The sequence below is a fragment of the Spermophilus citellus genome, assembly GCF_964194105.1.
Source record: "Spermophilus citellus genome assembly, chromosome: 1".
Lineage (NCBI taxonomy): Eukaryota > Metazoa > Chordata > Mammalia > Rodentia > Sciuridae > Spermophilus > Spermophilus citellus.
The window spans coordinates 168,184,191-168,197,950 of NC_138182.1; the positions used below are offsets into that span (position 1 = coordinate 168,184,191).

The 13,760-nt window shown below is 37.3% G+C and overlaps 1 long non-coding RNA gene across 1 annotated transcript in view; it reads left to right on the plus strand.

Annotated features, from left to right (window-relative positions):
• Nucleotides 1-837: 837 nt before the first annotated feature.
• LOC308651701 overlaps nt 838-13,760 on the plus strand; it is a 50,501-nt gene continuing 37,578 nt past the window's right edge. Inside the window, exons 1-2 of the long non-coding RNA XR_014022643.1 lie at nt 838-943; nt 1,832-2,009. This is a non-coding gene — a long non-coding RNA (uncharacterized lncRNA). The remainder of the gene's footprint in view (nt 944-1,831; nt 2,010-13,760) is intronic.

Genomic DNA, 13,760 nt, shown 5'->3' on the forward strand with positions numbered 1-13,760 from the left:
ATTCAGTTAGAGGCTAGAGATGTTTTTACCATTGTCTCTTCTGGCAAAAGAGCTGAAACTGAGGAAGTAAACATGTCTGGCATAAGTTCTCTTAAGAATGCTTTTAATTTAATTTCTCTCTACTTTTATTATAGCTTTTCAAGTAACCAAAGAGATAATGGCTGTAATATATGAGCAACATAAATGTTTTTAAAACTCTTTTTCAGAAGAAAGTTTAAAACTCACATAATTGGGGCTGGGGTTGTGGCTGAGTGGTAGCGCACTTGCCTAGCATGCATGAGGCACTGGGTTCAATTCTCAGCACCACATACAATAAATAAAATAAAGATCCATCAACAACTAAAAAATATTTTTTTAAAAAAAACTCACATAATTGCTAAAGCAGATGTGACTATTGCCAAAAAAGCGGGGGGGGGGGGTTTTAAAGAAAAACTAAGCATTCAAATAATGTTAGAATATCAGATGTTCGATGTATGAGTGCGTTCATTGTGGCAGTCACATGGGAGATTTTAGATTTTACACTTTGGAAACACGTTATACACAAAGCATCTATGAATTAAAAATGCCATTTTACAGGAATATGATATGTGGGAAGCCATTCTGACACGTGATTGGGTGGCTCCCGTTAAGGGTCTGAGGCATCCTGGCTGTGTCGGAACTTTCCCGGCCCTTTCCTGATGAGAGAACCCGTCTGTGTGGGGGTGTGCCTGACCACTAACCCCGGGGGCCCAATCACTGACCCTGACCTTGTAGTGCAGTCCCCCCTCAACCTTCATTGGATGGAATTCTCCCCTGAATCTCTTGTTCCCCAATAAAAAGCTACTCCCTGGCGTGCCTCACTCTCTCTCTCCTGCTAGCCCTGAGTAATCCTTGCTGCCCTGCTGGGCAGTTAGAGGAGGGAACCAGAGAGGGGAGCCATCTCGGACCTGGCAATAGAAATAAGGTAACTGAGTCTGTGTGTTTTATTTCGATCTCTTCTAGCTAACTTTTATGCCAAGAACCTCATTAATGAAACCATCGCGCTGGCCGCATGGTGGAAATGATAGATGATTTATTTGTTTCTTTTAGAAAATGTGTAAGTGGAGTTTAGCAAAGAGAATAGCAAACTGAAATGTTTCTCTTCTAAAACACCTTTTTTGTTTAAAAAAAATTCATTAATTCTTGCATTCAAGTAATAGCATTTAGATACAAGTTCCAGAACTAGAATATCATATGACAATGTATCAGCAGACAGTGATTAATTTTGGCTGAGGTATATAGTTATTGTCACAAGTGATTTGTTACTTGCCCTTAGAAAGTCACGAAAATAAAAACATAGTGGCCAATCACTATTACATAATATAAGCCAATAGTTGAAGACTAAAAAGATTCATACTCTTCTATGTAAGGATTCTGGCTGTGGAAATGTACAAGGCAGCATTCCTCTGGTGAGCAAACTCCCAGGGGGTAACAGGCGCTCCGTTTCCCACAGTTGGAATATTCTGAAGTTTCTCCAAGGAACCAGTAAGATAACTAATACATGCTCAATGCCTAACTACTATGGTAATCTCCTTCATGAAGAGGCTCTGTGCAAGAGTTACATCAGCCTTGACCTTAATCTCAAACACTCAGCTTTTGAGAATAAAGAAACTCTCTTGATAGATAACACAATTATGTCACTGCATCCTAACCTGCCCACATAACAGTAACTTTATACAATGAGCAATATGTACTAATGATGCCAATGACTTAATGTAACCTATGAATATAAATAAAGCTGGCAGCTCAGAGGAACAGCTGTTTTACTTTAGCCCTGCACCTTGCTTCTGTCTCGTTTTGTTTTTCTTTACAGCTGGCACCCTAGACAGAAACATTAACAGGGGATGGGAGTAGCTTACTGCCTGAAACAGGCTTTGACATGCATCTTTCATCTGGTACCCAGCCTCACTGGTAAGCTATGGAAAATTCCCTGATGCTCAACACCATCATCATCAAGCTGAACTTTCTGATTTACTTCACAAGCCTGGACTGTAAGTAATGCTATTTACTTATTTATTTTCTGTTTTGCTAGCAGACATAAATTCTTGTTGCTCCTGGTACCCAGAAAGTGATTCTTTATGTTCAAAAGATTAGGAAGATATAGGTAAGAAGCTTCATGAGGAGCCATGGAGCTCCTGTGCTTGTGCTGGAAGTTTGTTTTCTTTGTCATGATGCCATTTCTAAATTTAAGCTTTATAATTCTCATCCCAGGCTCTCTTTCCCTCCCACACTGCCCACTGCCACAATCCCAGCACCTCCTGGGTGTGTGGCCCCTTTAAATTATCTGCAGTGGCCAGCAGCAGTAATCACCCCACCCCCACCTAGATCCTGATTTAATGGAAAATGTGCAACAAGTACAGGAGAAAGGAAAAACTCATAATTTAGCTGTTTGTCCTATTAGGCTCAATCCCACTTGCCAATTAGAGCATGAACAATTAAAAACAAAAAGAAGAAAAAAGAACTCTCCAAAAAGAATATAAACTACAACTATTATTTAAGAGAATAATCTTATAAAATAAAAAGTGTTACAACAGTTTTCCTCACCTCTTAGCTTCTGCTGGATCTCTAGCTTTCCTAGCCTTATATTTAAAATGTAAATTACAGGGCCTATAAGACTACTAGGCTTATGAAAAACCAGTTTAGATGAAAGAAGGAAAAAAGTGTCCCTTTTAAATCAAAACTGCTTAGCTGGCTATCTCAGCTGTTTTCAGCTAGCTTTCTTAACCAGTTCCTCTCTAATGTTACAGCACAGAAAGACAAAAGTAAACGATTCCAAATGTACAAGCTTTCTTTTTCAATTTTTTTTTCTGAGAATTTCACAGACTTCCAACTGACTCTTATCTGAGCTAAAGGTACACTCTGACTTGATGAAGAAGTTAGTATTGCAGCCATGTACATTTTTTAATATTCTACATAAGTTGATGTATTTTTCTGATCAGTCTTATTTTATCTAAGTATAAAGTTTTTTACATTCTGTCCTTGTCCAGACGCCAGCTTCTCCAGGGTTAGCTCTCAAATACATTCAAAAATTTATTTTAATAAATCATTCTGAGGATATAAACATGGTGATATTGAGGATTAAGATGATAACCATCTGAAACCTTTGATTTCAATGTCCATTATGGATGTTGGATTTTATACCTGGCATTTCCAGTTGTACAGACCTGTCCTATGTCTATATATTAGGTACTTGTTATCAAAAATGGTATTTAGACAAATGAGCACTCATAAATGAAAATTTAAACCAAAAAAAAAATGAATCCAAATAATTTAATTCAAATCAAGTAATCAAATAAAAATATAGATGTATTTAAAATTCTAAGGGGGCTGGGGATATAGCTCAGCTGGTAGAGTGCTTGCCTTGCATGCACAAGGCCCTGGGTTCTATACCCAGCACCGCCCAAAAAATAAATAAATAAATAAATAAAAATTTAAAAAAATAAAATTCTAATTCACAAATATTTTCTAGGTGGTCAGACAATAAAGTGTTGATTTCTATAAATCTCTACAATGTAATGTAATAGTCATTGCTTCTGGGATTTTTCTTCAACTGGAAAGGAATGATTAATACTGTTAATTACATTTTTCTGATATTTTATTTTTTTACAGTTAAAATGAGTAAATTAAATTTAACATAAGTGGAATGAATCTTCATAAATAGGTTTTCTCAAATGGATAAATTAACAAAGAAGTTTAAGATTGCTTTGTTTGGGTCTTCACTAAAGCAAGGTTACTAAGAGTTAAAGTTCTAACAGGTGTAGTTATATATACAAAGGGTCCAAAATGTTTCAGCTGTATTCAATTAACATAATATAAACAACTAAGTATTTCATCTTATTTAGAGGAGTAATTTACCTAAAGTTAAAATTTTACAAATTTTCAAATTATAAATTTAAAAGGAGAGAAAGATATATAAGATTGTTTGTAATGGGGAATTAAATATGTTTTCAAATTATAAGTTTAAAAGGAGAGAAAGATATATAATATTGTAATGGAGAATTAAATATAAGATGGTTTGTGATGGGAAATTAGATATAAGGCTTGTGGAAGGAGTTAGACATAAGATTTATGATGTAAATTAGATATAAGGCTTGTATTAGCATATAAAAGAAAAAGAAAATGTTTCTGGGTAAGAAAGTCTTTTGTGGTAAAAATTGTGAAACAATAAGAGGGTCTGGGTAAGTGACAAGAGGGTGAGTAAGTGATAAGAAAGTCTGTGTAAGTGAAGGTTAAACTTCAAAAAGTTTGTATTTGTGATTAAGTTGGCTATAATTAGCACAGTCCATTAAATTTATTTGAAATTTAATCTACTGATATAAAGCAAAGTCTGAAACATTGGTCTACTCTTACCAAGATAATTTTCTTGTATTTGTTAAGTTTTATTACTTGGGAAGTTAAGTCTTAAGGAAATTAAGGTGTGTACCTATTTTAAAGACTTAAATGATTACTTTGTAACTGGTTAAAATTGTGATTTAGGTTATAACAATATTGTTGACACCCAAAATATATGTGTCTAGGTATATATGTGTGCATCTGAGAACTATTCTGTTTAAGCTTTGCCTAAGTGTTATGTAAAAGTTTAAAGACCTGTCTTATATCTGTTTGCCTTGACTAAGTCAATTTCTACACTGTTCCCTAAATGTATAAGAGATTTAAGGATATCCTTTGATTTTTGCTAACCCATACAGATCTGTAATTATTACTATACACTCTGGATTCTCAAGTGTACTTTAAAAGTAAACTTCATTAAATATAAAGCTTAAGAGAACACTTTCCCAAGTTGGTATTCTCCGGACTAAAAATTACATGTTATGAAGTTTTATCAAAAAATAGGTTTTAAAAACATTATTGTTTGTCCAACATTGATAAGCTATTATTTTAGAGTATTATGCTACATTCCAGATTCTAAATTTTTCTTCAAAGTTAAACTTTATTAATATAAAAACATCAGTGTAATTATAAACATCAATGTAATTGTGGTGCTGTTAACTGGTTTCTTCATAGTCTAAAAGTAGTCATATAAAGTCTTTTGAATATAAGGTTTAGGAAAACATCTTTACAAAACTGGTGTTCTCCAAATTAAACTTCTCTATAACAGTGGTCTATTATAAAAATAACAAATCTAATTAAAACTTTATCTGTGAGCTTTTCAATTCTATAATTAGATAAAATAATCTGTCATAAATTATAAAATTTTGTGTTACTCTCTATACTGAGAGGTAACGTCAGATATATTTTTAATAGGCAATAAAGAGAGCCTGTTTTATTTAAGCTTTCACAATTTGAGATGTAAAGATATTTTTCCTCTTCCCCACAAAAGTGTTTGAGGCTCTCTTGCTTTACTTGATTTGTATTTCATATGTAATGTTAAATTATGTTAACTGATTCACATAGACTCAAAAAATGATATATAAAAACTTTATAAAGTAATGTTTAAGAAAGAGACTAATATTATTTTCAAAATGAAACACCTTATCTAAGATTTGTCTAGAGACCACCTCACCTGAGTTAAGATCATATGCTTCTAATCACATGCAAAAAAAGATATGCTACTCGGCTTACACCAACAGGTCCTATTTGGATTCCGGTTTGGTTCATGAGACCTGTCAATCATGAGTTGCATAAGGGACTTCACAACTCAATCCCCAAGTTTCATTTGACCTTGGATGAGGAGGATTCTGTCAAACAAAAGACAATCACTCTCCTCGAATGAGAAGGAACACCAAAAGATGGCCCCAATATACCCGACCTCCAGTGAATTGGGGAGATATAAAATCATTAACAGCCTCAGTTCAACAGCTGTTGGCTCAAAAGGGATTAAAATACACTCTGGAAAATTTGGTTACTGCTTTTTGCTAAATTTACACACAAAACTCTGTAAATGTTTTGATCCTTATGATAATGTTGTTCTGCTATTATACCCCAGCTCTGGGAATTCCAGAAAAAATCAGACTCCTTGTTCTTAAGTGGATGTTTACCAATACTGGCACTGTTTTGTTATCCTTGTTACTGTTAATGCCTACCTTATTTTTTTTTGCCTCCACCAACATTAAAGAGAAAACAAATGTTATTCATCCAAAACACCATACAACAGAAAAAGGGGAGCTGTAAGGATTCTGGCTGTGGAAATGTACAAGGCAGCATTCCTCTGGTGAGCAAACTCCCAGGGAGTAACAGGCACTCTGTTTCCCACAGTTGGAATATTGTGAAATTTCTCTCAGGAACTAGTAAGATAACTAATACATGCTCAGTGCCTAACTACTATGGTAATCTCCTTCAAGAGGAGGCTCTGTGCTAGAGTTTTATCAGCCTCGACCTTAATCTCAGACACTAAGCTTTTGGGAATAAAGAAAATCTCTTGTTAGATAACACAATTTGGAAAACATCCTGTCTTCCCTTACACATGACAATCTAAAAGTTCTTTTCTATTATGCTTCTGTATTTTTCTCAGCAATTAAAAATCAGTTTTTAAAAAGTAATAAAAATATTTTCAAGGGATTTAAAGATCATTAGTTCAACCATGCAAGTAATTCAGTAATAATGAGGAGCTTGCTAGTCTTGTTATTTGTTATGTTCTTCTGAGTCCCAATAAAAATCTCTAGCCTCATACCTAGGCCTTCCTGGTTGGTAAATCTGTTTTGTTCCTTCTATCACCACAGAGCGCCTCCACTAAGACCAGCCTCCTAATACTCTTGTCCAGGGAACTGGTACCTCCTTAACTACTGGCTTACTCCCCCAGTACTATACACCATAACAATCCTCCCTCTCAAGTCTCCCCTGGATACTCAGTTGAACTTTCCTGGTGGTGACCACTTTGCTGGCTCACCATTGTTATCTGTAGCTGTACTTCCTGGAGACCAAATTCTATAAGACTTGGAAAGATTACACACTGATGCCCCATGGAGCAAATTTAGCCCACTAACATTTGGTTTGGCATATTCAGTGCTTGAAATGTTTACATTTGAATGTATTTAAGCCAGCACTTCCTACACTATCTGTCCCTTTATTAATTTGCTTTCTGCCTTGGACTTGATGTCACTGAGTTAAGATTGTTAGGGAGAGAGCCCCTCCACTATCCCAACCTCATCATCTTAGCTGAGTTCTACTCTGTTACTTCAACATAATGTCTAATTTCAAATCTCAAGTTTTCTAGTCTTTCAGTCCCCACTGACGTCAGTAAACCCTTGTAAAATGACAACACAATCTTAGATTCTCAGAAGGAGAGATGGAGAAGGTACTCTAGAATCACTAGATACTACTCTAGAATTACTGACTTGTTTACTACAACCCTCCAAATTACAGCTAATCTCCAAAGAAATCTAAAAAAAAAAAAAAAAGTCACCAGAAGAGGGAAGCAAAGAACAACCCAGATTTCCATGATGATGCAAATCTGATTAACTACTTATATAAGTAGTAACTGAAGTTTTGACAAATTTGAAACAACCAAGCAGGAATGTATATTGCCCAACTTCTCCATGTACAGTAGGTTCAGGGCCCTTCCAGAAAGTTCTCTCAGCCTCAAGCCCACATCCTCTAAGAATTCATTCCTATATTTCCTACAACATGTTAAAAATGTGTGGAGTTTTGAAAAATATGTCATATCAGTTTGGGGAAAGATTTGGAGGGGGGAAAGAGTCTAGATAAGTGAAACAAAGAAGAATAAGTCCAAATGGGGTAAGAAGCAAAGAAGCATGAAATAAGGAGGAAGTGGAAAAGGGAAGAAGGGAAGCAGAAAAACAAATCAAGAATTTATTGAGCATATACTAGGTACTAAGTGTACACCTGATCCTTTTATAGATAGAATCTCACTTAACATTCACACCCTCTCTTAAATTCAGAGATTAAAGGTCAAGGACACAAAGTGACAAAGTTGGAATGTAGAGCCATTTCTTTAGCTCAAAAGTCCATGCCCTTCCATGACACCAAAACTCTCTCAAAGATGGTGTATTTTATCTGTGCAGCCAACGTTACATGAAAACTAACTCAGTAGTGCTTCACATGAGTTGAATGAGTAAATTTAACTTATGGAACAATCCTGTGAGATAAATAGTATGTTTTCTCTTTTCATAGATGAGGAAACTAAGGATCAAGGAAGTAATATATATATTACAAGTCCAGAGTGCTTACAAATATATTTGCAGTATAGTATCTCTTGGTATATGTCACAGGCAGATGAGGTGAGTTAGGCAGGTCCAGGGTTCAGCTGAAAGCACAACAGGGCTGTGCTTCAAGAGAGGGATCCACCCGCTGTTCCTTTCTCTTTTATAGGGCAAGTTAAGAGTGGACTTATAAGCAGGAGACATAAAGTCTGGGCTGGGGCACTAAATGGTCTGAGTTTAGGTGCCAGCTGTCTGGCCACACTGCTTGTTAGACTCTGTTGGAAGTTGGGTTTAGGCATAGCTCTTCCCCTGAGGAGAATGGGAACCACTGGTGCCTTAGTTGTTTCAGAGGCTACCCTTTCCAGTGGCAAGGAAAGAGGTGTCCCCAGTCCCAGCTAGTTCATCCAGACAACCTACAGAGAACTGCTAGGTTCATTTATTAGACAACCCATGTTTTTATTCACCAAAAATAGTGACAGAGGCAGAACTTGAATCTGTGTCTTTTTAATCTCAGAACTCAAGCAGGAGTTGGAAAGCTGGTCTTTGATGAATGAAGAAACAGCTAAATCCCATGCTGTAGCAGATTCACGTTGTTTTATGTGACTTATTTGGTATTTTAACTCTTTAAACAGCAGGTCAAACAGTAAATGGTTCTTAGTGTAAGAAACATTCAAAATACCCCAAACATAGCAGAGGAGTGGGGAGGAAGCTGTCTCCAACCTAGAGGGAAAGAGGACTTCAGAAACTGGCAAAGGAATCTAAGGAAACTTTCCAATTCAATTCATTGTTTGAATTAAAGCACAACTTCATAAATAACAGAACTCACTGTTCTTCATCAAAAAGTCTCTATGAAGAACATTCTGTTTAAACAAATACAAGAGATCAAAGAGTATTTCCACTCTAAGAGGCTTAGATCTCCCTTACTAATTTATGATGTTATTTTTATTTGTAAAATGAAGTGAACTATATGTAAGGAGTTCTATTGTGAATATTTTGTGAATAATTTCTCTGTAAGTTTTTTAAATTCCAATTAACTTTTAGACTATAATTCATTTTTTTTTTGAAATGTGGTCTCACTATGTTGCCCAGGCTAGACTCAAGTACTCTGCATCAGCCTCCAAAGTATAAATCATCTTTTAAAGGCAGATTGCTTTATACCAGGTTTACAGATTTTCCCACTGTTATATTTACATTTTATCTCTGTTGTAGATCTAGAACAAAGACTTTTATTTTTCTTTATTCTTTAGAGAAATATTTTGTTATACATGTGAAGAACCAGTTTTTATTAAATTGGTACTGATATGAGAATGTTTCTGTTTTTATTCCTTTCTATCCAAAAAAAAATGAACCAGGGGCTGGGGATGTGGCTCAAGCGGTAGCGCGCTCGCCTGGCATGCGTGCGGCCCGGGTTCGAGCCTCAGCACCACATACAAACAAAGATATTGTGTCCACCGATTACTAAAAAATAAATATTAAAAAAAAAATTCTCTCTCTCTCTCTCTCTCTCTCTCTCTCTCTCTCTCTCTATATATATATATATATATATATATATATATATATATATATCCTCTCTCACTCTATCTTTAAAAAATAAATAAATAAATAAATAAATAAATAAAAAATGAACCAAAGATGACAGGAAAGAAATAAGAGGGATCTTGAATCAAGTTTTTTGCACAAATAGCTCATTTGATGGAATGATACTTCCTCCTTTTTGCCTGTGACCAAAATCAAGGCTTCAGTGTTCATTTATTCCTATATTTGATCCTTTAAGCATGGGTCTATGCATCAAGTGACACATTGCTAATGTTCATGATTCACAAAGGCCACTTAAAAACAAAACATTCATTCTGCAGATAGATTTTTCTTCCTTCTTCTTCTTTTATTTCCTTCCTTTTCCCTTCTTTGTCTCCTTCCCTTTTTTCTTTCTTCCTATACCCTATACTTCAGCTCATGAACAAAATTAACATTAATAATAAAAGTTCTATTTTATAATAAATGGAATGTTACAATATGAGATAGTAATTTTTATCTTAATGGGTAGGTATGTAGTGTATTTCACTTTCTACATGTAGCTTACTATATTGTTAATGTAACATTATGCTTTGAACCTGTAGGTTGGTAGCTTCTAAAGAGCATTTCTTGGTAGCTGGGATCAGAGAGTAGGTGAGTTGGACATGTGACTTACACAGGGTTTGCCCAGAAGTACATCCTGAAACAAGAATTTAAACATGGCGAGTTTATTTGGAAGGTGAGTCCCAGAAGCACCAAAAAAAAAAAAAAAAAAAAAAAAAAAGGAAAAATGTTGCAGGGAAGGGGAAAAATGGAACCCAAGACATGGTAATCAAGGTGATTCCAGCTATAGGTAGTTAGGCATCAATCCTGCTAGATAACTCCAGCAGACGGGTAAAATTTGTTGAATTCTCCCACTGGGAGCCAGGGGAGAGTACAAGGATATGTTAATTTGCTTGACTATACTAATCATTTAATTTAATATGTATATCAAAATATGTTAGATACCTTAAATATATACAACAAAACTTTTAAGACATATAAGCAATAAAACAATAGATAAATAATAAATTGTTGAACCTATAACACATAGAAATGTAATACATTTGCCAATAAGGGTACAAAGGAAGTGAGTAGAAAAAAGCTGAATTGAACTAAGGAAATGACTCCAGGTGGTAACTTGAATCCATAGGAACAAATGAAGAAAACCATAAATGACAAATAATAATAAACAACAACTAAAAATATATGCTTGCTGTCCTTTCTTCTCTTAGCTTCTTTAAAAGACATAAATACTAAGCTGATAAATTAAGATATATACAGTAAGCCCCAGAGTAACCACTAAGGAAGTAATAACAAAACAATAGTGGGAAAAAGATCATTAATAAAATTGAAATCCAAATTAGAAAATGTTATGGTTTAAATATGTACCCTTTGAAATTTATGATGAAATTTAATTCCCATTGTGGTAAAATGATGAAATAGGGCCTTTTGAGAACAGATTAGGTCCCAGAAAGGGCTAATTAGGCCTTTTTTCCCTTCTGGCTTCTGCCATATGAAGACACACTGTGGCCTCTACAAGAAGCAACAACAAGGTACTATCTTGGAAGCAGAGTGCCCTTATCTTGGACTTTTCAGACTTCAGAACTGTAAGAAATATATTTCTGTTACTTACAGGTCACCAGTCTATAGTAATTTGTTGTAGCAGCACAAGCAAAGGCTAGAAATTATTCACATAATGCAAATGAAAGCAATAAAGAGGAACAAAACAGACAAGAAAACTAAAAGTAAATTTGCAGATCCAACTACATCATTATATGTGAATGGAGGGACTAGGAATGTAGCTCAATGATAGAACTCTTGCCTTATGTGTAAGGCCCTGGGTTCAAAAATAAATAAATAAAAATAAAAACCAGTTGTATGATATTTACAGGAGAAATACTTTCAATTCACATATGCAAATAAGAAAAAAGTAAAAGGATATAGAAAGATAAATCATGCAAATAGCAACTACAAGAAACCTAGAGTAGCTATTACTAACATCAGACAAAATAGACTTTAAAACAAACAAAAAATAATGTTATGGAGTGCACTTAAATCATTGAATTCTATGTTCTACATGTTTTGTTTTTTTTTCACCTTTGTTCAAACAGATTCTCAAACCCAATCAACAGCTATAATTTCTCCTTGCTACTCAGGAGACTGCAGCAAGAAGTTCTCTAGTTCAAAACCTGTCTGGGCAACTTAGTGAGACCCTGTCTCACAATACAAAATAAAACATCCAAATTCCCTCAAAAATTCTGGGACGTGTTTCTTTGGCCTCTGGAAAAATGCGTGACCTTCAAAATTCAGCTTAAATCCAACTCTGTAAAGACTTCCCTAACCATTCTTATAGCCTTCTCCCTGACTTCTAAACACTTCTAATCGAATTTGTCTATCATTTTTAGTGCAATGAGTATTTCCAGTTCATGAATTAGGGCCTACAAACTGCCAAATAAACAAAATATGCTTCCTTTTTCTGTTTTCCTGGTGCTGTGCTGGCAACTCCTCAGATCACTCCACTCTTTTTGGGCTCCATCCTCCTTCCCTCTTTAAAAAATGCTCCCAACTGGCCATCACCTGGAGCAACTTTTCTTCAATTTATACTATTGTGTCTTAAGTAGCTTTCTCCTTTTGTACATGAACTGAAAACTCATGGGACTTGTGACATATATAACATAGCTTTATAAATATCATATTACTTTATTCCAAGAGTAATTTGCTATTTCAATCTATTGTAAACACTTAAACTTAATTATATCACCAATGATTTTTGACATGTACATTGCTAATGTTTTTACTTTGGAAAGAATAAAGATTCACATGATGTTTTGGTGTATCTCCCAGAGCTCGCCTTGAGGACCAAGGTACTCATTTTCTCCCAACTACATGTTGCGTGAGTTGCTACCATAACAAAGTACTACATTACTGAGTGGATGAAACAGCAGAAATGTATTGTCTTACAATCCAAGAGGGAGAGATCCAACATGGCCGCTGGTGAGGAAGCAGCGATTCCAATGTCTCCACATTAACGGGATCAGAAAGACCCATTGGAACAGCGGCAGTCTACCTACTGAGGAACTTCTAGGAAAATTCCGTTAAGAGGGGACCTGCCGGGAATTGGTAGGTTTATTAGAAGTGTCAGTTTGTCCCAGACAAGTGGATCTTGGCCGGCCACGCGGGCACGGAGGTCCAGTCCCGAAGCCACCAGCCACTTCTGCAAGCGGCCAGCGGCCCAGAGCGGCGCAGCCCGCCCGAACCCGCAGACGGCACCCGCCATCCCGCCGTCCCGGGGAGGCCCTGCTCTCGCTCTGCGAACGGCCACCACGCCTGCCAAGCTCGTAGCCACGCGGCCGCAGCTGCCCAGCTCTACAGGCGGCCCCCCGGCGGGTGCAGAGGTACAATCCCGCGGCCACCAGCCGCTTCAGAAAGCGGCCGGTGGACCCAAGCGGCGCGGCCCGCCCGAACCCACAGACGGCACCCGCCATCCCGCCGTCCCGGGAGGCCACGCTCTCGCTCAGCGAACGGCCACCCCGCGCACCCGGATCTTAGCCACGTGGCCGCAGCTGCCCGGCTCTACAGGCAGCCCCCGGCGGCCCGATGCAGCGAGAAGTGTCCCCGCCTGGCCCAGCAGACAGCCCGTGCCCTCCCGGCTCTACTAACAGCCCCGCCCACCCGGCGAACGGCTCCCCCCCCCCCCCAGACAGCGTGAAGGGAATCTAACCAACCCTTTACGAAATAGCGAACTGGGAACTAAAACCAGAGATTGTGTCAGACCAGAGACAAGCCAGTTCCACCCCACCCTTCGGACACTCCACCAAGGAGCCAGGGGCCCGCCATAGCAGAGAGGGGAAGTCACCAAAGTTCGGCCAAAGAGATTCCTTCCCAGCGGAATCTACTTTAGCAGGTGTGTGACTCCCACCCACACCAGATACAAACAACTGGGAAACTTCAAAATCTCTCCGTGGGCGTGACCGTAAGGGCCAAAGGACTCTCGACCCCCAACTCCCCCTACTGCCAGTGACGAGGGCATGACTGTAGGGGCAGAGGGAATCAGAGAAGACTACCCACTCCCAAATCCCCCAACCGCGA